Source organism: Lagenorhynchus albirostris, chromosome 9 (genome assembly GCF_949774975.1).
Source record: "Lagenorhynchus albirostris chromosome 9, mLagAlb1.1, whole genome shotgun sequence".
Lineage (NCBI taxonomy): Eukaryota > Metazoa > Chordata > Mammalia > Artiodactyla > Delphinidae > Lagenorhynchus > Lagenorhynchus albirostris.
Genome location: NC_083103.1, coordinates 103,665,321 through 103,690,695, shown reverse-complemented (window position 1 = coordinate 103,690,695; position 25,375 = coordinate 103,665,321). Strand labels below are relative to the sequence as shown.

Sequence of the window (25,375 nt, the reverse complement as noted above, 5' to 3'; positions counted from 1 at the left end):
CCTGGAGTATTTGATTCACTCTACTGTGTTTGTTTGGTTAAGAAGAATAACTAATTTGCAATGGTGATCAATATTTTGCCCAGTTCAGCAAACATCTTTGATGAGTTGGAATCCCGTGTCGAGGAGAGAAGTTGCCAGTTAAACTGTTAACGGAAAGCAGTGTATTAGCATAGACAGCATCCTGAAAATGCACAGGTACCATCTACTGATTGTTGTACCAATCAGTACTACCAATCAGTACTGATTGTACCATCTACTGACCATTGTTGCCTCTTAACCAGTTTGGTGACAGTATATCCTAGGGGAGTTTGTTGTTTTCCTCCATTGATAATCAAAGATTAGACATGACTACAGTTGAGAGTAAAGCTGTTAAGCTGGAAGTAGACCAATTAGTGTAAGTGATGGTAAAGGTGTTAGAGAAGGTAAAAGTATACTGTAGTTGTAAAGGTAATGTCAGTTTAGAACTTCTCCTAAACTATAAATTATCTCCCTTTTCTGTGGTGGAGATAATACAAGGGTGAGGCATGTAATCACACTGGCATGTTTGAGGTAAATGTCCTTTGTTGTTGTCTTCAACCCTCCATATTTTTTGCTCTATTTCTTCCATAATATTTTAGTTATAAATATATGTAATTAATATATTGTTGATGTGTTTCATTCAGTAAGTTCCTGTCAAATATAATTTTAAAGTATAGTTGCATTTAAACATTGAGCTTAAGCAAATTAGATGTTTTCTGTGTTTTCATGAATACATTTACATGCATTCATATAGTCCACTTACTTTTAAAAGTTTACTGTTTTCTGCCATGTGTTTTTTACATTCAAAGGCACATTTTCCTCTTACTGAAACTGTTTCAAGATGTTGTGATGTAGGCTGGTGGAAAAATGATTCATTTGACAGTATTGTATTCTACAGTCAGGGTTATTGGAGTACATCATATTTCATTAAGGGAGAAAAGCTTGAGAAAAGGAGAGTCTGTAAACCAGATAAAAGTAACAGTGTCTGTTAACTTCATTATCTTATCACCATCACCTTGGGAGTTACTTAGTGGTGCCTCATCAAGATAGGACCAGTCTACTTATTGTCTACTGGTTTAGAATTCTCTTAACCAATATCTAAGAAATCACAACTTGCTGGTTCAAATTATAAGGTATTTTTTGGATCTAAGCCAAATTCGAAGATGGATTTTATAGCATTCAGTGTAATTTTTTTTTTTACACTTATTTATTTATGGCTGTGTTGGGTCTTCGTTGCTATGTGCAGGCTTTCTCTAGCTGCGGCGAGCAGGGCCTACTCTTCGTTGCGGTGCGCAGGCTTCTCATTGCGGTGGCTTCTCTTTGTTGCGGAGCATGGGCTTTAGGCTCATGGGCTTCAGTATTTGTGGCTTGCGGGCTCTAGAGCACAGCCTCAGTAGTTGTGGCGCATGGGCTTAGTTGCTCCGCGGGATGTGGGATCTTCCCGGACCAGGGCTTGAACCTGTGTCCCTTGCATCGGCAGGCAAATTCTTAACCACTGAGCCACCAGGGAAGTCCCCAGTGTAATTTTGTTTTTGTTTTTGTTTTGCGATACGCGGGCCTCTCACCGCTGTGGCCTCTCCTGTTGCGGAGCACAGGCTCCGGACGCGCAGGCTCAGCGGCCATGGCTCACGGGCCCAGCTGCTCCGCAGCATGTGGGATCTTCCCAGACTGGGGCACAAACCCGTGTTCCCTGCATCGGCAGGCGGACTCTCAACCACTGCGCCACCAGGGAAGCCCCCCAGTGTAATTTTTAAACATCTGCTCCTTGAATAAATCATTCTTTAAAAGGCAAAAATAATGTAATGGAATTCATACACTGCTGTGGGTGTGTTAAATGGTGTGATTTTTCTGAAGGGCAATTTAGGAATATGTATCAAGAGCCTTGAAGTGTTACCTTTGACCTAGTAATTCCATTTCGAGGATCTTAAAGATTTAACCAAAGATACTCATTGTAGTATTATATCTAATGATGAAAATTTGGTAAATCATAATGTCCAACAAAATATAGTTATGATATATCCATATAGAAGAATGTTACTTAGCCATTATAAACTTTATTACTTAAGACTATTTAATAACAAGGGAAAATCATGATATAAAAGTGAAAAAGGTATGAAGAACTCTGTAAGAAGTTGAGCTCTATCAAACAAAAGCTAGCATTTAAAAGCATGAGTCAGGGGACTTCCCTGGTGGCGCAGTGGTTAAGAATCCACCTGCCAATGCAGGGGACATGGGTTCAAGCCCTGGTCTGGGAAGATCCCACATGCCGCGGAGCAACTAAGCCTGTGTGCCACAACTACAGAGCCTGCACTCTAGAGCCCACGAGCCGCAACTACTGAGCCTGTGTGCCACAGCTACTGAAGCCTGCGCGCCTAGAGCCCGTGCTCCACAACAAGAGAAGCCACTGCAATGAGAAGCCTGCGCACTGCAACGAAGACCCAACGCAGTGAAAAAATAAATAAATAAATAAATTAAAAAGCATGAGTCAGCCCTGTATATAAAAGATCTGGAAAGATCATCAAGCCACATAAGATGCAGAAAAGCAAGGTACAGAATAATACACACACATGCACAGAAAAATGTTTATGAAAATACACTAAATGAACCATTTTTAATTTGTATATAAGCATGTACAGGCATAAAGAAAAGTCTTTTTAGTAAAACTGTTAATAATGACTGGAACTGGAGATAATAAAAGGCTTACTTTGACTCCTACTTGACTTTTAACAATGAGAGTGTATCTATATATTAATTTGTAATTTAACGTAATAATAAAAAAAAACCCTGCAACTTTTCTATTTTATAAAGAAAAAAATTCACTAAGATATAAGCATGGTAGGAGTTCAGATAGTTCTTAATATTCTTTGTATTTTTTTATAGTTCGCAGAATTTTGGCAGTGAACAGGTATTATTTTTATAATCTGAAAAAGCAGTAAGATTTTTTAAAAAGCTGAAATCACAGGTAATAGTGTGGTCTGGAGTAAGGATTGCTGTTATTCAGATCCTGGCTGTAGCATTCTAGAGCCTTGTGACCTTGGGGCTGGGGCAGGGGGAGCTGTTTTACTTTTCTCACAGGATTTTTTGAAGAATAAATTAGGTATGACATATGTAGGTTAATTTTTATAGTGTCTGGCACGCATTTGGTGCTTAATGAACCTTTATTTCCTTCCTTCTTGTTTTTTTCTCATTAATGACATAATAAACTCTTCAAGAGAGATGGAAAATACCATAAAGCTATTAACAAAAACACAAATGTATTCAATAACTAGACAGTTGAAGAGCTTACAGTGTGATAGTTTCAGAAATAATCCTGCTACGGTATACAAAGTGAGAATATTCCTTAGAGCAAAACAAAGAACTATGGTATTTCACTTCTGATGATAGGAAGAGGTGGGTATCAATCCTCACTGTTCTGTATGAACCAGTTGTTAGTCAGCAGTAACATTGTTGTCTAAGTATAGTTTAGAAGATTCTCCACAGGTTCAACCTGAATAGTTTTTTTAAAGCTTTGTTATAGATAAATTGCTGTGTTGTTTTTTTTTTTGTTTTTTTTGTTTTTGCGGTACATGGGCCTTTCACTGCTGTGGCCTCTCCCGTTGCGGAGCACAGACTCCGACGCGCAGGCTCAGCGGCCATGGCTCACGGGCGCAGCTGCTCCGCGGCATGTGGGATCTTCCCGGACCGGGGCACGAACCCGTGTCCCCTACATTGGCAGGTGGACTCTCAACCACTGCGCCACCAGGGAAGCCCAAATTGCTGTTTTTATTCATCATAGCTGTCAATATTAAGAAATAAAATTAGGATTTCAGGATAAGTCTTGTATTAGTAAATTAATATTTAAAATGAGATACCTTAATTTCAGAGGCTATATTTCAGTGACATAAGATAATTAGGGAAAATAGACATCAACGTAAAATTCTCAAAGCAGTTAACGATTGTATTCTTCTTACACATTTGTTAGACATACAATAGAAAATACAGACATCTGCTTTTCCCTGTTTTACAGAGGAGGTATCCCAAGCTTAAAGAGGAAGATTGATTGATATCAGCTGGTGAGGTGGCAAAGTAGGGTCTCGCCCTAAATACATTGGACTTGAGAAGCACAAACATTGCTGTCTCTGGTAATGCTGCATCTGATGTTTTCATACAAGGAAGCAATTTTTAAAAACACAAATTCAAAAAGATACATGCACCCCAGTGTTCACAACAGCGTTATGTATAATAGTCAAGGTACGGAGGCAACCCAAGTGTCCATCAACAGATGATGAATGGATAAAGAAGCTGTGGTATGTATATACAATGGAATACTACTCAGCCATAAAAAACAATAAAATTCTGCCATTTGCAGCAACCCAGATGGACCTAGAGAGTATTATGCTTAGTGAAATAAGTCAGACAGAGAAAGACAGATACTATATGTTATCACTTATGTGTGGAATCTAACAAATAAATGAATGTCTATAACAAAACAAACAGACTCACAGGTATAGAAGACAAATTAGTGGTTACTGGTGGGGAGAGGGAAAAGGGGAGGGGCAAGATAGGGGTATGGGATTAAGAGGTACAAACTACTGTGTATAAAATAGATGAGCAACAAGGATAGATTGTACAGCACAAGGAAATATAGCCATTATTTTATAATAACTAGGTGGAGTATAATCTATAAAAATACTGAACCATGATGCTGTACACCTGAAACTAATATAATACTATAAATCAATTATACTTCAGTACAAAAAAAGGAAACAATTTCTTTAAAGGGCTGAGAGGTTTGGATAGGTATCAAGTGTTCCTGCTCATTTGTTTCCTTATTTAGTCATATTTCTCAAAGGAATACATTTGATATCATGTATAGCTGGCTATGTTTCTTATAGTCTTTCTCTTGAGTCGCAACCCTTCAAGAATGCCACATAGTGAAAAACAGTTTGGGATAGATTTTTGTGTGGTAGAAAATGAGTGTGCTTTGGGAAACCACTCTGCTCATGTGACTCTGAGTCAGCAGCAGGGTCTCAGCTGGGAGCCTGCACTTATGGTTTGGCATGAGCACCTCTTTTCTTGAGTATCTACTAGTAATGAAAATTTCAATATTAATGCCAATTCAGTGCTTTTTATAAATGTATGAAATCCTTTAAAATTAAGCCCTCTGAGTTCATTTCCACTCTGATATACATATTTTCCTTTATTCTATATGATCTTTTTTCTAAAAAGCTAAAAAAAATGTTGTTCTTTCATACCCGTATCCGATTTTTTACCTTGTAGATTGGTCAGTGGTCAGTGTTTTTTTTTTGTCTCAGTAGTGTCTTTATATTTTTAACCTTGTAGTTGTTTGACTTATTATAGGTTTTCTAGGAAATTTTTTGTTGTTTTAAATGAATTTCAGAATGGTTCTCTTTTGACTTTGTCCCTTATCTTAATGGCATCCTATTATTTTCCTTATCTAATTTAGTGTATTATTGTCATCCTTGCACTACAGCATTTGTTGTAAGAGGTAATCTGAGCGGCATTGTGTTACCCTATTCTCTTGGTTGGCTAAATGACTGTGAGAGAGGCAGTGGACTCCAGGCTCCAGGAGGGCAGAGACCATGTCAGCTTTACTCACTGTACACTATGTCTTGCACAGCAGGTGGTACATAGTAGGCACACAGTACAGAAGTACACGAGGGTGTGTCTAAGCACAGATAGAGCAGAAGGAACCTTGGGGTCATAGGTTACTATAGCCTGAGTCATCAGCGTATTGTTTGGGGTGTGGAGCACAAGAAAAGGAGGAGAAGGAAGATTCAGCCAGGATTTTAGAAGTATGTGGAGAAACGAGTAATAGTGATAACAGTAATTTTTTTTCTTTTTTTTTTAGCATTTTAACCTTTTTTTTCTTAATTTTTATTCTTTTTTTATACAGCAGGTTCTTATTAGTCATCAGTTTTGTACACATCTCAGTGTATACATGTCAATCCCAATCTCCCAATTCATTCCACCCCCACCTCCACCCCACGCCACTTTCCCCACTTGGTGTCCATACGTTTGTTCTTTACATCTGTGTCTCTACTTCTGCTCTGCAAACTGGTTCATCTGTACCATTTTTCTAGGTTCCACATACATGCGTTAATATACGATATTTGTTTATCTCTTTCTGACTTACTTCACTCTGTATGACAGTCTCTAGATCCATCCACGTCTCTACAAATGACCCAATTTCATTCTTTTTTACGGCTGAGTAACATTCCATTGTATATATGTACCATATCTTCTTTATCCATTTGTCTGTTGATGGACACTTAGGTTGCTTCCATGAACTGACTATTGTAAATAGCGCTGCAATGAACATTGGGGTGCATGTGTCTTTTTGAATTATGGTTTTCTCTGGGTATATGCCCAGTAGTGTGATTGCTGGATCATATGGTAATTCTATTTTTAGTTTTTTAAGAAACCTCCATACTGTTCTCCATAGTGGCTGTATCAATTTATATTCCCACCAACAGTGCAAGAGGGTTCCCTTTCCTCCACACCCTCTCGAGTACTTGTTGTTTGTAGATTTTCTATTGATACCCATTCTAACTGGTGTGAGGTGATACCTCATTGTAGTTTTGATTTGCATTTCTCTAATAATTAGTGATGTTGAGCATCTTTTCATGTGCTTCTTGGCCATTTGTGTGTCTTCTTTGGAGAAATGTCTATTTAGGTCTTCTGCCCATTTTTGGATTGGGTTGTTTTTTTTTTAATATTGAACTGCATGAGCTGTTTATATATTTTGGAGATTAATCCTTTGTCCGTTGATTCGTTTGAAAATATTTTCTCCCATTCTGAGGGTTGTCTTTTTGTCTTGTTTATGGTTTCCTTTGCTATGCAAAAGCTTTGAAGTTTCATTAGGTCCCATTTGTTTATTTTTGTTTTTATTTCCATTACTCTAGGAGGTGGGTCAAAAAGGATCTTGCTGTGATTTATGTCAGAGTGTTCTTCCTATGTTTTTCTGTAAGAGTTTTATAGTGTCTGGTCTTACATTTAGGTCTCGAATCCATTTTGAGTTTATTTTTGTGTATGGTGTTAGGGAGGGTTCTAATTTCATTCTTTTACATGTAGCTGTCCGGTTTTCCCAGCACCACTTATTGAAGAGACTGTCTTTTCTCTATTGTATATCCTTGCCTCCTTTGTCATAGATTAGTTGACCATAGGTGTGTGGGTTTATCTCTGGGCTTTCTATCCTGTTCCATTGATCTATGTTTCTGTTTTTGTGCCAGTTCCATATTGTCTTGATTACTGTAGCTTTGTAGTATAGTCTGAAATCTGGGAGTCTGATTCTTCCAGCTCCATTTTTTTCCCTCAAGACTGCTTTGGCTATTTGGGGTCTTTTGTGTCTCCATACAAATTTTAAGATTTTTTGTTCTAGTTCTGTAAAAACTGCCATTGGTAATTTGATAGGGATTGCATTGAATCTGTAGATTGCTTTGGGTGGTATAGTCATTTTCACAATATTGATTCTTCCAATTCAGGAACATGGTATATCACTCCATCTGTTGATACCATCTTTAATTTCTTTCATCAGTGTCTTATAGTTTTCTGAGTACAGGTCTTTTACCTCCTTAGGTAGGTTTATTCCTAGGTATTTTATTCTTTTTGTTGCAGTGGTAAATGGGAGAGTTCCCTTAATTTCTTTTTCAGATTTTTCATCATTAGTGTATAGGAATGCAAGAGATTTCTGTGCATTAATTTTGTATCCTGCAACTTTACCAAATTCGTTGATTAGCTCTAGTAGTTTTCTGGTGGCATCTTTAGGATTCTGTTTTTTTTTTTTTTTTTTTTACGGTACGCGGGCCTTTCACTGCTGTGGCCTCTCCCGCTGCGGAGCACAGGCTCCGGACGCACAGGCTCAGCGGCCATGGCTCACGGGCCCAGCTGCTCTGCAGCATGTGGGATCTTCCCGGACCGGGGCATGAACCCGTGTCCCCTGCATCGACAGGCGGACTCTCAACCACTGCGCCACCAGGGAAGCCCAGGATTCTTTATGTATAGTATCATGTCATCTGCAAACAGTGAGAGTTTTACTTCTTCTTTTCCAATTTGTATTCCTCTTATTTCTTTTTCTTCTCTGATTGCCATGGCTAGGACTTCCAAAACTTCGTTGAATAGTAGTGGCTAGAGTGGACATCCTTGTCTTGTTCCTGATCTTAGAGGAAATGCTTTCAGTTTTTCACCATTGAGAATGATGTTTGCTGTGGGTTTGTTGTATATGGCCTTTATTATGTTGAGGTAGGTTTCCTCTATGCCCACTTTCTGGAGAGTTTTTATCATAAATAGGTGTTGAATTTTGTCAAAAGCTATTTCTGCATCTATTGAGATGATCATATGGTTTTTATTCTTCAGTTTGTTAATGTGGTGTATCACATTGATTGATCTGCATGTACTGAAGAATCCTTGCATCCCTGGGATAAATCCCACTTCATCATGGTGTATGATCCTTTTAATGTGTTGTTGGATTCCGTTTGCTAGTATTTTCTTCAGGATTTTTGCATCTATATTCATCAGTTATATTGGTCTGTAATTTTCTTTATTCTTTTTTTTTTTTTTTGTGGCACGTGGGCCTCTCACTGTTGTGGCCTCGCCTGTTGCAGAGCACAGGCTCTGGACTTGCAGGCTCAGCGGCCATGGCTCATGGGCCCAGCTGCTCCGCGGCATGTGGGATATTCCCGGACCGGGGCACGAACCTGTGTCCCCCGCATCGGCAGGCGGACTCTCAACCACTGCGCCACCAGGGAAGCCCTGTAATTTTCTTTTTTTGTAGTATCTTTGTCTGGTTTTGGTATCAGGGTGATGGTGGCCTCATAGAATGAGTTTGGGAGTGTTCCTTCCTCTGCAATTTTTTGGAAGAGTTTGAGAAGGATGGTGTTAGCTCTTCTCTAAATGTTTGATACAGTTCACCTGTGAAGCCATCTGGTCCAGGACTTTTGTTTGTTGGAAGATTTTTAATCACAGTTTCAATTTCATTACTTGTGATTGGCGTGTTCATATTTTCTATTTCTTCCTGGTTCAGTCTTGGAAGGTCATACCTTTCTAAGAATTTGTCTGTTTCTTCCAGGTTGTCCATTTTATTGGCATAGAGTTGCTTGTAGTACTCTCTTAGGATGCTTTGTATTTCTGTGGTGTCTGTTGTAACTTCTCCTTTTTCATTTCTAATTTTATTGATTTGAGTCCTCTCCCTCTTTTTCTTGATGAGTCTGGCTAATGGTTTATCAATTTTGTTTATCTTCTCAAAGCACCAGCTTTTAATTGTATTGATCTTTGCTGTTGTTTTCATTGTTTCTATTTCATTTATTTCTGCTCTTTTTATGATTTCTTTCCTTCTGCTAACTTTAGGTTTTGTTTGTTCTTCCTTCTCTATTTCCTTTAGGTGTAAGGTTAGATTGTTTATTGGAGATTTTTCTTGTTTCTTGAGGTAGGCTTGTATTGCTCTAAATTTCCCTCTTAGAACTGCTTTTGCTGCATCCCATAGGTTTTGGATTGTCGTGTGTTCATTGTCATTTGTCTCTACGTATTTTTTGATTTCCTCTTTGATTTCTAGAGTGAACTCTTGGTTGTTTAGTAACATATTGTTTAGCTTCCATGTGTTTGTGTTTCTTATGTTTTTTTCCCCTGTAATTCATTTCTAATCTCATAGTGTTGTGGTCAGAAGAGATGCTTGATATGATTTCACTTTTCTTAAATTTACTGATGCTTGATTTGTGACCCAAGATGTGATCTATCCTGGAGAATGTCCATGCACACTTGAGAAGAAAGTGTAATCTGCTGTTTTTGGATGGAACGTCGTATAAATACCAATTAAATCTCGCTGGTCTAGTGTATCCTTTAAAACTTGTGTTTCCTTATTAATTTGATGATGTGTCCATTGGTGTAAGTGAGGTGTTAAAGTCCCCCACTATTATTGTGTTACTGTCGATTTCGTGTTTTATAGCTGTTAGCAGTTTCCTTATGTATTGAGGTGCTTCTATGTTGGGTGTATATATATTTATAATTGTTAAGTCTTCTTGGATTGATCCCTTGATCATTATGTAGTGTCATTCCTTGTCTCTTGTAACATTCTTTATTTTAAAGTTTATTTTATCTGTTATGAGTATTGCTACTCCAGCTTTCTTTTGATTTCCATTTGCATGGAATATCTTTTTCCATCCCCTCACTTTCAGTCTGTATGTGTCCCTAGGTCTGAAGTGGGTCTCTTATAGACAGCATATATATGGGTCTTTTTTTTGTATCCATTCAGCAAGCCTGTGTCTTTTGGTTGGAGCATTTAATCCCTTCACGTTTAAGGTAATTATCGATATGTATGTTCCTATGACCATTTTCTTAATTGTTTTGGGTTTTTTTTTTTTGTGGTATGCGGGCCTCTCACTGTTGTGGCCTCTTCTGTTGCGGAGCAACAGGCTCCGGACGCGCAGGCTCAGTGGCCATGGCTCACGGGCGCAGCCGCTCCGCGGCATGTGGGATCTTCCTGGACTGGGGCGCAAACCCGTGTCCCCTGCATTGGCAGGCGGACTCTCAACCACTGCGCCACCAGGGAAGCCCTGGGTTTGTTTTTGTAGGTCCTTTTCTTCTCTTGTGTTTCCCACTTAGAGAAGTTCCTTTAGCATTTGTTGTATAGCTGGTTTGGTGGTGCTGAATTCTCTTAGCTTTTGCTTGTCTGTAAAGCTTTTGATTTCTCCATCGAATCTGAATGAGATCCTTGCAGAGTAGAGTAATCTTGGTTGTAGGTTCTTCCCTTTATTCACTTTAAGTATATCATGCCACTCCCTTCTGGCTTGTAGAGTTTCTGCTGAGAAATCAGCTGTTAACCTTATGGGAGTTCCCTTGTATGTTATTTGTCGTTTTTCCCTTGCTGCTTTCAATAATTTTTCTTTGTCTTTAATTTTTCCCAATTTGATTACTATGTGTCTCGGCGTGTTTCTCCTTGGGTTTATCCTGTATGCGACTCGCTGCGCATCCTGGACTTGCGTGGCTATTTCCTTTCCCATGTTAGGGAAGTTTTCGACTATAATCTCTTAAAATATTTTCTCAGGTCCTTTCTCTCTCTTTTCTCCTTCTGGGACCCCTATAATGTGAATATTGTTGCGTTTAATATTTTTCCAGAGGTCTCTTAGGCTGTCTTCATTTCTTTTCATTCTTTTTTCTTTATTCTGTTCCGCAGCAGTGAAGTCCACCATTCCGTCTTCCAGGTCACTTATCTGTTCTTCTGCCTCAGTTATTCTGCCATTGATTCCTTCTAGTGTAGTTTTCATTTCAGTTATTGTATTGTTCATCTCTGTTTGTTTGTTCTTTAATTCTTCTAGGTCTTTGTTAAACATTTCTTGCATCTTCTCGATCTTTGCCTCCATTCTTTTTCCGAGGTCCTGCATCATCTTCACTATCATCATTCTGATTTCTTTTTCTGGAAGGTTGCCTGTCTCCACTTCATTTAGTTGTTTTTCTGGGGTTTTATCTTTTTCCTGCATCTGGTACATAGCCTTCTGCCTTTTCATCTTGTCTATCTTTCTGTGAATGTAGTTTTTGTTCCACAGGCTGCAGGATTGTAGTTCTTCTTGCTTCTGCTGTCTGCCCTCTGGTGGATAGGCTGTCTAAGAGGCTTGTGCAAGTTTCCTGATGGGAGAGGCTGGTGGTGGGTAGTGCTGGCTGTTGCTCTGGTGGGTAGAGCTCAGTAAAACTTTAATCCACTTGACTGTTGATGGGTGGGGCTGGGTCCCTCCCAGTTGGTTGTTTGGCCTGAGGCGACCCAACACTGGAGCCTAGCCGGGCTCTTTGGTGGAGCTAATGGCGGACTCTGGTAGGGCTCATGCCAAGGAGTACTTCCCAAAACTTCTGCTGCCAGTGTCCTTGTCCTCACAGCCACCCCTGCCTCTGCAGGAGACCCTCCCAACACTAGCAGGTATGTCTGGTTCAGTCTCGTATGGGGTCACTGCTCCTTCCCCTGGGTCCCGATGAGCACACTACTTTGTGTGTGCCCTCCAAGAGTGGAGTCTCTGTTTCCCCCAGTCCTGTCGAAGTCTTGCAGTCAAATCCTGCTAGCCTTCAAAGTGTGATTCTCTTGGAATTCCTCCTCTGTTTGCTGGACCCCCAGGTTGGGAAGCCTGACGTGGGGCTCAGAACCTTCACTCCAGTGGGTGGACTTCTGTGGTATAAGTGTTCTCCTGTTTTTGAGTCACCCACCCAGCAGTTATGGGATTTGATTTTATTGTGATTGCGCCCCTCCTCCCATCTCATTGTGGCTACTCCTTTGTCTTTGGATGTGGGGTATCTCTTTTGGTGAGTTCCAGTGTCTTCCTGTCGATGATTGTTCAGCAGTTAGTTGTGATTCCAGTGCTCTCACAAGAGGGAGTGAGAGCACGTCCTTCTACAGTGCCATCTTGAACTCTGTGTGAAATTTAAATACTTCCAGTTGGAATCAGTTCTAAAACTGACTTGAGAGCGACCCCTCTTTAAGTCAGTTTCTGATTCATGAACCAACTCACCCAAGCTCAAGTTACTTTGATGTTTAAAGAACTGTGATCCTTTTGAAGGTAGGGATTGTATTTTATTGATTTGACCAGGGACTAGTATCATACCTGATCCTGGTGGGCTGTCAATAAAGTTTTGTTGAATACATGAATGAATAGAATATTATCAAAGGTTTAAAGAATATTTGAATAGGTTCAGAGCTTGATTTCCTTTTGTCTATGTAAATATTATGAAATAATTCCCAGTAAATTATTCAGGCAGAGTATCTCTTAAAACATCATTTATGAGAATAGCAATAACTACCCCAAAACACTGGTCATAAGCCTTAAGAGTACTATTATTTAAGATAAGAATTATGCATGTCATCCTTTGCCAATTTGAACTAAGAGAGTGGGAAAATGATAGTGACATACTGGGCTGACAAGGAGGCAGTAAAATTGTTATCCTCATACATTGTTGGGGGTTTATAAAATGGTTAATCCTTTTAGAAAGCATTTAAAAGTATAAGAACCATCAAAACGTGTATACTTTTGACTCAGTGTTATAATTTTTAGAATCTAATGAAGTAGTCCAAAGTAAGGCACTAGCTATATATAGAAAGATGTTAATTGTAGAATTGTTTATCTAATTGAAGAATATTATAGTGTTAAACCTCAAGTAAGTTAATTATCTCTCTGCCTCAGTTTTCTTTTCTGTAAAATGGAGATAAAACAGTACCTTTCTCAAGTTGTTGTGAGAAATAAATGAAATTATATGTATATTAAAGTAGTATCTGGCATATATAAAGCACGCAAATTTAGCTGCTACTGCTGTTGTGTTTTATTATTATTGATGAGTAGTTCTCTCATTTCTTGGAGTCCTTTATGTCATTATGCTAGGCATTATGTTGGGTGAATGGGAGATAAGTAAATAAAAGTTGTGGTTCTTGTTTACAGGAAACTTAAAATTCATTTGGTGGTGAATGTAATATATTTATAAATATTTTAATTACAGATCAGTATGTGTTAAGTGACACAAGAAAGTTACAAAGTGCTGTGAGTGCTCTAATACAAGGAAGATTGCAGATTGCTTTGGGTTTGTTGCGATGGAGAAGTGACATTTTCACTGAGCTTTGAAGGATAAATAGGATTTTGAGAAGTAAAACTATGAGATGGTATTTCATGGGGTACATGAGCAAAGACAGAGATTGGAAAATAGATCATCTATGTGTGTAGTGGAATAGAATTTGGGGTAATAAAGCAGAGGAGAGAGGAAGAGTCCCCATGTTGGAATGGTTTGAATGCCAAGTTGAGTTTTTATTTTATTCATGTGACATTGCTAAGTGATAGCTTTTGTGACCTGATTAGAGCTATGTTTTAGGAAGATTGAATAACTGCAGAATGATTTGCTGGAGGAAGAAGAGATGGGAAGTGGGAAGACTATTTTTTCCTCCCTTCCCCTCCCCTCCCATCTCCTCCCCTCCCCCTCCCCTCCCTTCCCCTCCCCTCCCTTCCCCTCCCCTCCCTTCCCCTCCCCTCCCTTCCCCTCCCCTCCCTTCCCCTCCCCTCCCTCCTTCTTTCCTTCCTTCCATCAAAAAATATTTGTTGTTCACTCCTGTGCGGTGTTTTATGTTTTGTATTGAGGATAGTAAACTTTATCATATTTATTGCTTGACCTGTGATTGTTAGTGGTGTTTCAGAATGTAGATGATGAAGACTGTAACTAGTGTGGTGTTGTAGGAATGAAATATTAGATGTCAAATGCTTACAGAGGTGGCATGGCAGGCTTGATAATTTTGTATGTGGGGTAAGGGAGAGAGGTCCAAGTTAAAGACAACTTTTAGGTTTTAAACTTGAGTGACTTGGGGACTTATTGCACTTCTTGTTCCTAATGCACATTGGGAAATAAAGAGGGTGTGCTAGTGTATGTGGACAAGTGGGATTTTATATATGATTTATTTCGTTTGCATTGCCAGTGGAAAATTCAGTTGATTCCTTTTAGGAAGCAGTTAGCAATGGGGAACTGGGACTTGGCGAGTAGGGAATAGGGGTGGCCAGGCATGTTAAGAATATAGATTTGTAATCATGTCTACAGAAGTGGTAGATAAAGCCTGAAGTGAATGAAACTGTCATGGGAGAATGTGGGTTTGTGTGTGCTCTTAGTGGGGGTGGGTCTGGTGCTGAATACTCTTCATTTTAAAAGAGTCACTTTATTCCTTAAAAATATTATATATGCCCATTATAAAAAACCTGGTGGTATGGAGGGTATATCCAAAATCTTACTACTCAAAAGTAACTCATTAATATTCAGGAAGATCAGTCTAGACTTCTTTTTATATGTATTTGTAGGTAGTTAGAAATAATTTTGGAAATTACTGTTTATTGAACAGTGTATTTTATTTCATACCATGACTGTCTTTAACAGTCCAAATCCCTCAGTTGTTTGTTTGTGATATTGAGTTCCTACCACTGTAGCCCTGTATAGGGCTGGGAGGAGGTACATTCTCGGTGTGTTGCAAGAGCTTGCCTTGAGGGGCAGTGATCAAGGGAGGTGACAGGAATGTGACACATGGTGGAACTAGTTGGCCTCAGGGTTCCAAGTAGAGCTGTGGTATGGTAGATTAAAAATGACTGCACATTCTTTGTTGCTCTTTAAAGGAGGCATTTAAATTATACTAAGAAAAAACGTTTTTCTGTCACATCATTAAAAACAGTTACTTCTGGTAGCACTTAGTGAATTTAAGTGGTATTTCAGGGTTAGTTTGTATTATTAATATTATAAAAGCTAGATTGCTACTATTGCAATTCCTGTCTTTAAGGTATATCGCATAGATATATTTTCAAGAATATATTATTCATATATAGAAAATGTAAAATTAAAATCTGTAAAGAAATATTTTATGAACTTAATGGTGTCCAGTTATTTCTACTTGTATCATGCTGTTATATGCTCCCTTTTGAGTAGGGAAGAGTTTGATCTTGTTGACTAGCTATAAATGGGGAGAATGTGCTTACAAGAATTAAACAACTTGGTTTAGGTATTGATATTTGATGGGGTTGGTTATCTGAAAGTCACATCTTAAGATGGTAATCTCAATTAGTATAACTGGCAAGTGGGACCTGCATCTTTAAAAATTTAAGTTTTATGCCCAGAATTAATTCTACAAACATTTTATGTGCAGGTGATATGTAGGAAATGAAGATTATAAAAAACAGTCCCTGCCCTGGAATTTATATAGTCTGAGAGGTGAGAGAAGAAATTTGTATGAACAAGGTAGAATGATAGTTGCCTGAAAAACTACAAAATGCTGTGGGGTCTCCAAGAGGGAAAAATCTATTTAAAAAAAAATTGTGTGGGGGGCTTCCCTGGTGGCACAGTGGTTGAGAGTCTGCCTGACGATGCAGGGGACACGGGTTCGTGCCCCAGTCCGGGAAGATCCCACATGCCATGGAGCGGCTAGGCCCGTGAGCCATGGCCGCTGAGCCTGTGCGTCTGGAGCCTGTGCTCCGCAATGGGAGAGGCCACAACAGTGAGAGGCCCGTGTACCGCAAAAAAAAAAAAAAAAAAAAAAATTGTGTGTGTATGTCTTGTAAGTTTTTTGGAAAAAAATTTCAGGAAGAGTGGCATTTGAGTTGGATTTTAGAGAGATGGCTTGGTGTCAGCAGACAGGCTGGTTTGATGGATTAATGTGAGAACAACACAGGTGGAATAGTATGGAACGTATTTGGAAAATGGCCAGTAGTGTGTGTTGGCAGTAATGTGGGGAATGAGGAGGATTAATTGGAGATGATGTTAAGGCTGATGTGCTAAGGAGTTTGTACTCTATTTTGTAGGCGTTTGAAAACCCTTGGAGGTATTTTATTTGAGCAGGAACTGATATCATTCAATTTGTATTTTAGGAAGGTTTCCTAGAGGGACTAAGAGATAATTAATGGTAGGTAGGAGCATGAACTGTGGAGTCTTCAGTACAGGGACACCTCCTGGCTCTGTCACTCTTGGTAATCTGGTCAATCATGGGTTTACTCATCTGCAAAGTGGTGGTAATGATAGTACTTAGCTGTTGTGAGGCATAAATGACATTTTGCAGTGGAGTGCTTACTACAGGTCTTAACACAGAGTAAATGCTCACAAAAAATATTTGCTACAGAAGAATATGATTTTGGAAAAGGGCAAAAGCTAGAGGTAGAAAGAACACACAGGAAAGAGGAAAGTCAGTCTGTACTAACCAACAAGGTAGTATAATATGCTGGGGCTTTTAAAAATTATGGAGATAACATTTTATTGCACTATTGAAAAGTCTTAATTGTGTTTGTTAGATATATGTGTGCATGTGTTTAAAATAAGTTCTCTGAAAAGGCAGCTGGTTATATTACATCTCGCCTGTCTTTGTATCAGAGTGACCTTAAGCCTGCATGAAGGCACGGGTTAGTGACTTTTGTAGATACATGGTGTTGGCGGAACAGGAGATGATTAGTAAACCCAGCTGCCTGGGAAGTCATTGATTGAAGAAAGACCATCGCTGAAGTTTTCACTCAGTGCTTCCTCACTGTGCAGCTTTTTTTCTTACTGGGTCATGAGAAATGAGAAGAGGGTAGAAAAGAAAGGACATGAAAGGGCAAAGGCTCCATTACTTGGCTTTGTTGTTAGGAGTTATTCCTGAGAGGGTATAAAAGTTAGAAGGAAGAATCCTTTAACATAAAGGTGCTCTGTGTCCTCAAAGGGACTGTGAATAAATTCCGTGATTGTTTGGCCTTAAGATGAGAGATTCAGGGTGAATTGATTTTACCTAAGCTTATGGGAAGAGTTAGGATTAGTCAGAACTGTGATTGAGAAAATTGAAAGTTACCTTGAAACATCAAAGTCCTTGGGGTCAAATGCGACTCTGCTTTTTCTCCAGCTCATACCCACTATATCAGCAAACTCTGTTGTCCCTACCCTCAAAATAGATCTTGGCTTGGGGCATTTCTCACTTCCTCCATTGCTCCCACTCTAGCTCAAAATCACCATTACCTCCTTGACTAGACCAAGGCAACAGCCCTAAACTGGTCTCCTTGTTTGATTTGTGTCCAGCTGAGAACTAGTCTTTATATAGCAGCTGGGTTAAACCTCTATAATATAAGCAAGGCCATATTCCTCTTTCACAGAAACCTTAGTAGATTCCTATTTCAGGTGTTCTTAGTACAACTTGGAAAGCCCTGCAAGGTCTGGCCCTATTTCTGAAGCCTTTTCTCCTGTCACTCCACTGATACTCTATTGCACACCCTAGCCATCAAGCTGCTCTTGCCCCAGGGTCTTTGCACTTGTGGATCCCCCTGCCCAGATGGGCTTTCCACAGGTACCCACGTAATTCACTCAGTTTATTCAGGTCTCTGTTCACAGGTCACCTCCTCACAGAGGCTTCTCTGGTTACCTACTGTAAAGCAGGCGTTCTCCGTTCCCTTTAACAGGCTTTATGCACTTATCACTACCCAACAAATACATCTTTTAAGAACATTTGTCTTCCCCATTAGGATATAAACTCAAAGAGAGCAGGGATTTTGTTTTTTGGAGTATTTCTACCAGCTAGGACTTAGCAAAATGGCCAGTACATATTTGTTTAATGGATGAATGATTTATAAGCAAAAGGGGATTTATATTTCTTTAAATCTGAAATTTACTATTTTCATCACCATTTACTTATTATCAGCTATGTACTGGAGCAGGCAAAATGAAAATGTGAAATATTTAAGAAAAGGAACAACTAGGGAACCATAGGATTATAATAGGATATCCAAGCAGCTTTTGCTTAAGATCATACTTGGTGGTATAGAGGATATAGTCTTTAGAAGTTTCTTTCCCTCTAGCTGTAAATTATCTTTCTTATGGCATTGTCTATGCTAAACTTGAGGGCTGACAAAAATTGTTTGATTCTTACAAATTATTTAGTAGCTGACTGATTTTGTAACTCTCTGGTTAACAGTGTGGTCTTCATCGTGTGTGATTCTTTTCAGAAATACAATTTTTTAGGTCTTATAGTATGTAGAAGTTTTCAATCTTAAAGTGAATTTCAGCTCTAGATCTTTTTGACAAAGTTTCAAACTCTCAGTTCCAAATATCAGAGAACTATGTTGAATTTAAATGGCTATTTAAATTCCATTTAAAGTGAGGGACTTCCCTGGTGGTGCAGTGGTTAAGAAGCCGCCTGCCAGTGCAGGGGACACGGGTTCGAGCCTTGGTCCGGGAAGATCCCACATGCCATGGAGCAACTAAGCCTGTGCGCCACAACTACTGAGCCTGTGCTCTAGAGCCCGCGAGCCACAACTACTGAGCCCACGTGCCACAACTACTGAAGCCCGCCTGCCTAGAGCCCATGCTCTGCGACAGGAGAAGCCCCCGCAATGAGAACTCTGCACACCACGACGAAGAGTAGCCCCCGCTTGCCGCAACTACAGAAAGGCTGTGCGCAGTAACAAAGACCCAGCGCAGCCAAAGATAATAAAATGCATAAACTTATAAAAAATAAATAAATAAAGGAATGAATGAATGGCTAAGTGAAAAACAAACGTTGCAAACACCAGAACGCTCTTTGGGATCATTAGGAAACCCAGCATGCCTTAATGTATAAAACTAATGTAAGTCATACTTAAATTTGAATTCTTCCTTACTAGTATTATAATTTTGCACAAGTTTTTTAACCTTTCTTGAGCCTGTTTACCTAATGAGTAAAATGGGTATAAAGTTATCTAGCTACCATACAGGTTGATGTATGAATTAAGAAGATATTTGTATCATATAGTTTGTACATAATAAATGGTAGATAATATTATATAACAGTATATGCATGGGTTGCTGTGAGTGCATATGTTTTTGTATTTTGATAGTTGTGATGTTTCTGATTTTCCAAAGGTATTCGACAGTATTAACTAACATATTTTAAATCTATCCAGTTGTCATGAAATCCAGTTTGTTTTACGCTTTTTATTTTAAAAAGCAGGTGTATTTTGAATTAATGCGTTATTTAAAATAATATTGGGGAGGATGGAAGAGAGATGCAAGAGGGAGTAGATATGGGGATATATGTATATGTATAGCTGATTCACTTTGTTATACAGCAGAAACTAACACACCATTGTAAAGCAATTAGATTCCAATAAAGATGTTAAAGAAAAATAAAAAATAATATAGTATTAGAAGTTATGAACATGAGAAAGTGACATAATTTCTGCTTTTAGAGATTAAAACATATTTAGGATCAATATTTTTGAAGCTCTGTAACTGTTTTTTTTTTTTTTTTTTTTAGTATATTTATTTATTTATTTACTTGGCACAACCAATTCCGGTTCCAGGTCAGAAGAATATTGATCAACAGATTCAAACGTGGCCAAGAAAAATCAAGAAAGATGGAAAGGAAAGCGCTGAGGAAATAGACAGACATGTTGAATGCAGGCATTCAGGGCCTCCAAGGAGATCACTGAGTCCACGGAGGTCCCCAAGAAGATCCAGAAGTAGAAACCATCATCGGGAGGGCCATGGGTCTTCTAGTTTTGACCGAGAATTAGAAAGAGAGAAAGAACGCCAGCGACCAGAGCGTGAAGCCAAAGAAAGGGAAAAAGAAAGGCGAAGATCCCAAAATATTGATCGGGGGCTGGAAGGCAGGCACAGCAGGAATAGGGAAAGACATAAAAGCCATAGTCCAAGTCGTGATAGGAAAGGGGATAGAAGGGACAGGGATCGGGAAAGAGAGAAAGAAAATGAGAGAGGTAGATGAGATCGTGACTGTGATAAGGAAAGAGGTAATGACTGTGAAAAGGAGAGGTCAAGAGAGCGTTCCAAGGAATGGAGAAGTAGCGGTGAGGTAGAAGAAGAGAAATATAAAGAAGACAAAGCTGATAGGCGGCATAGAGATGACAAAAAAGATTCCAAGAAAGAAAGCATAGGAGTAGAAGTAGAAATGTGGGGAAACGAAGTAGAATCAGTAGCAAAGAGAAATCAAGTAAACATAAAAATGAAAGTAAAGAAAAATCAAACGGAGTAGAAGTGGCAGTCAAGGAAGAACTGACAGTGTTGAAAAATCAAGAAAACGGGAACATAGCCCCAGCGAAGAAAAATCTAGGAAGCGTAGCAGAAGCAAAGAACGTTCCCACAAACGAGATCACAGTGATAGTAAGGACCAGTCTGACAAACGTGATCGCCGAAGGAGCCAAAGTACAGAACCAGAGAGCCAAGACAGCATCAAAGCAAAGAGGAGAGTGTGTGAAAATGTTTGGTAAAAGTGGATCACATTGAATCCTATAAATGTTGGATTAAATCTGCTTTTTTTTTTTCTCCCAAGTTGAGATGGTGCAGTAGTTACACACTCTTCAAGCTCCCTGTAGGCTGCATTTTCATTTCCTCTTTTGTGTAGGGAAGTGCCTTTGTAATCTCATTTATTGCATTGATGTTTTCACCCAGCTGTTGAGTTTGATACATGATGCACAGTTTATTCTTGCATTTTATTGTTTAATTGTTTTTGAGATGTACAGTCTGTACATATGTCCTGAAAATGTTTTAATTCCTTTGGCATGGTTGCCATGTTGGTCAAATTTGTGTAAGGCAGTAAACTGCCACTAATTCTATTTTTGTTTTGTAGGTGCGGGATTATGGTTTGGGTACTGAAGTTAGCATGGCTGTGCTTTTCATAATAGAAGGCTAAAAACTTTGAAAATGGATCTTGGATGTCTGTTATAGGAGAATTACATGCTTTCAGTGTACATGAAGGCAGCAGTTGTAGGATTCACATTCTTGTCCACTGTATATTATCTTGGAAGGCTCTTGTTAATATGTCAAACCTAATATTCTCCACAGTTAACTTTAGAGAGAATTTAGGAGAAGTTAGTTTCTGATGCAAAGGTTTCAGTTAGGCTGTGATTTGATCAAAAGTCCTTTTAGCATTCTACCTCAAAGGGACACTGTTAGTATGACTAAAATTTATTCACTAAGTTTTCCTTTTTTATTTGAAAAAATACATGACATGTAATCCTTTTCTTGAATTTTTCAGATTTTAAAGTACTATATAAAAGGAGAAATTAATGTCTAAAGCCTAGCATTCTTGCAGCAACCCTATACTAACGTGAAATTGGGGGAGGGTGGGGCAGATGAGTAGAGAAATAGATGTGAGCCTCAAGCTTCCAAAGCATTTTTATAAATGGAAAACTTAAATTATGAAACAGCTTGATATAGTGTCCTTTTTTAAATTGAAAGCTTTTTAAATTGATAATGAAGATTGCTGTTTGAGGTTTTAAACTTTAGAACAGAGAAGTATTTAATGCTATGCTGCATTATTTAAGATTATCAGCAAATTATTCGATAGATTATTCTTACGACTTGTATTCTGATTACAGAGAAGGATCATGAGTGTGGAATAAATACTGGATTAAATCCTTAAAAAAAAATAAAATTATACTATGGATGTACCTGGTCATCTCATTGATGTTAGTGTAGGACCAGTGCACAGTATGGCTCAGTAAAATAAAATTACATAGTGAAGTTTTCAAGTAGCAGATTCCAGCTTTATTAGATAATCTTTTGATGCTTCTACAAGCTTTTTATGGTTAACATTTTGTGGTGTAGTTTTATTCCTTAGATGCTTTTTTAGCCTTCCATCTCTCAAGTGAGATAATTAACTTCATTCCATGAAATACGGATTTTAATGAATAAGAAAAACATTATTTCTCCTGAGTCCTCTGAATATGAATTAAGAAGGCAATAAGATGTACCTAATAGACTTATAAAAAACAGTGCTGCAGTAATGACTGATTTAAAAAAATCCAGTTATATACAGTTCATTTGTTATAACAGTTATGGCAATATTCTGGTCATTACCTATAGAATATATTTGACTTAGAAACTCCCTCTGAGTCTTCATACACTACCCCCCTCTCCTCTCCAGCTGTGTAGAGAAATATAAAAATATATGGTTAATTAGAGTCAGTGGGTGAGAAAATGGCATAGACACTCAGGAATTAGGCAGTTAACTTGAAAGTTGCCTTAGAATAAGCTGAATGTGCTGTGTAGGAATTTTGCAAATTGTCATTAAGATTTATGCAAATGTAAATGCAAATACTGGGTTCTTCTGATAGTTTGCTCTTTCAGGTACTGTACACGGGGGTATACTGCTGGAGGCTACTGCAACAGAAGTACCGTTTGAGCTATAGTCTTCTACAAAAATATAGAGAACTGGAGAGTAGTAGCAGGGAAAGCAGTCCAGCAGGGAGCAACCAGTGTTTGCTTGGAGGAAGTCATTCGACAAAACTTGGCTAAAAAACAGGTTGCAACTGCAACATGCTTGCTTTATCTGTGTGAAATGATTTATCATTCTTTTATTTGATGTCTGCATATACAAATATAAAGGTGGTCGGTCACCAGTGGTCACCTATTCTACATAGCAACTCACACATTGTGTGTGAATGTCAGCAGTTATTCACCAGGCAGCGGCATGAAAAGGCTGGACTCAAACGTGTCATCTTTAAAGGAACCTCAGGTAGTAAGCATGGACCTTGTCCATTATAGCAAATCAGCAAAAGGTTATATTATTATTTTCAATTTGTGCATTAATACCTGCTGAATATTACATACACTGTACTGTCAAGTACAATAAATAAATATGTCATCACCATTTAGTGGTAATTCAAACCTAGCAAGAACTGATAACCAAAATCAGGAATATTTTGAAATACACTAGCCATTTTAGTTGATCTGTTATCTTAACTACTTTCAAATTCAATGCAAATTTCTGGGAAAACAAAAAAGAATAAGGATCTTGTAAGTAGAACCCTATTTTATTATTTGTATACATTTTTACTGAACTGGAATAAAGCCAGCGATGGTAGGTTAGTAAGTCACAAACGCTCTGTCGAGGTATAGCTGATGTCAGAGGTGAGTTAAGTAGCTCTAAATGTCTTTGAAATTTCATATCTGTCCTAAGAATCCACATGACTTTTACAATGCGCACACCATTAATATATTATATTTATATAAATATAACAATGTTTAAAATTACCCCTCCCCCGAAGATGTGCCGTTTTAACTTTTTGTATTCCTTGGCACTTGTTATAGTACTTCCATTTTGAAAAGTAATGTGAAGATGGTAGGTTTTTGATTTAATTATCTGTTTTAAAATTTATTAGTTTGAAATGTCCCACACAAGGAAGTACAGTCACCATTTCACTTTTGAAGTCTGTGGTTGGGTGTACAGGCGGGTCATTTTGGATAAAAATACTCTTATCTAACACTAAAGAAAAACGCCACAATTCTTATCAAAAAAGCAAGTAAGGCCAGTTTTTAATTTCCAGTTAGAAAGGTGAACTATCTTACTAGGGATTCAAAAGATGGACATGAATTGATACTGGTTGTTGCTACACTTTTGGTAGTAATAGATGTAAATCTTTTTCAAGCAGAAGAAAATGTAAATAAAAGGAGAAATAAGCCAATCTTATTTATATGTAGGTAAGATATATAGCATTCAGGGAACTTCCCTGGTGGCCCAGTGGCTAAGACTCTGAGTTCCCAGTGCCGGGGGCCTGGACTGGGATCCCTGGTTTGATCCCTGGTCAGGGAACTAGACCCCGCATGCTGCAACTAAAGGTCCCGCGTGCCTCAACTGAGACCCGGTGCAGCCAAATAAATTAATAAATATTAAAAAAAAGATATATAGCATTCAGAACATGAAAAGAGTTGTTAAAAAACCTTCAAATAAGATCTGTCAGAACCACTGAACAGTGCACTCTTTGTGAACGATATTTTCATCATCCGGATTGCAAGTGTACACAGTTAAGATAAGAATAGCTATCTTGGAGTAGTTTCTCTTTGAAAAATGCCAGTGCTCTTCAGAATGTATTTGTTTTTCCATTATAGTCTTCTTCTGTGATTTTAAAATTTTAGAATTTATTTTTTGAATAGTAAATTCAGATGTTCAAAATTCAAAGGAAATACCAGAGTTTATAATATTCACTCCTTGTGTCTCCATCTACAGATATTTTAAGCATCTGCAAGTATGAGTATAGTTATTTTACATGTATATGTTTTTCTTCTCCCTCCTTTAAGCAGAAATTCTAACCTACTGTATGTATTGTTCTGTACCTTGAAAACATTTTTTTGTTTTTTACATAATTCTGTATCATTATGTAAAGTGTCTCCCTCATGGTTCTTTTCTTAGGACTGCCTGGTATTTTCTTGAATGGCTGTATCCCATTTTTTTTAACCAGTGCCTGTTGTTATACTTTCAGGTTGTTGCCTTATTGTTTTGACTCCATAAATATTTTAGTGTTGAAAATCATTTGTTTCATATTTTCAGGCAGAAATGTTTCGGAGTTATGAAAAGAATAAAGACTACTGGGAGCTGGGTGAGGAAGGGTGGTCCTCAGCTAGTTTTTGATTGTTAAAGAGTTCATTTAAGGACTTTTAAAATCTGCTTTCATTCATATCTGTATATAAATGATAGCATTCTACAGAAAGGGCTTAAAAAAACTTGAACAGCCCCAGGCAACATTCAGGCATCCACTGGGAGAACCTTGTGTCATAGAGCCAGAGATCTGGGTTTTTATTTCCATTGAATTGGGACTGTGGGCAAGCCCAAAATAATGAACTGACTGTATCTTTTTTACTTTACTTTCTTTATATTGTTTTGTAATAGTAATAACAATAAACCCCTAGTTGTAAACAGTTTAGGCAGTGGTTCCTATATTCATTCTCTTGCTTTCCTTTTAATATAGTTTTATTGCATCTATATATTCCTAAGAATATTTTATTTTTAAAAAACTAGTTTTAAATTTTATAAAAAGATTATGATGCTCTGTCTAATCTCTAGAATTTCTTCCACTTAATATTACATTGCTAAAATTCATCTATATTGTCACTAAAATGTATCCATCTTATAATGTATGTATTCTTT

General features: G+C 38.2%; 1 protein-coding gene and 1 pseudogene across 1 annotated transcript in view; both read left to right on the top strand.

Annotated features, from left to right (window-relative positions):
• Positions 1–25,375, top strand: part of ARHGAP32 (Rho GTPase activating protein 32) — a 269,873-nt gene that overhangs the window by 26,921 nt on the left and 217,577 nt on the right. The gene's annotated exons all lie outside the window — the stretch shown is intronic.
• LOC132526565 (pre-mRNA-splicing factor 38B-like) lies at positions 19,766–20,704 on the top strand (annotated as a pseudogene).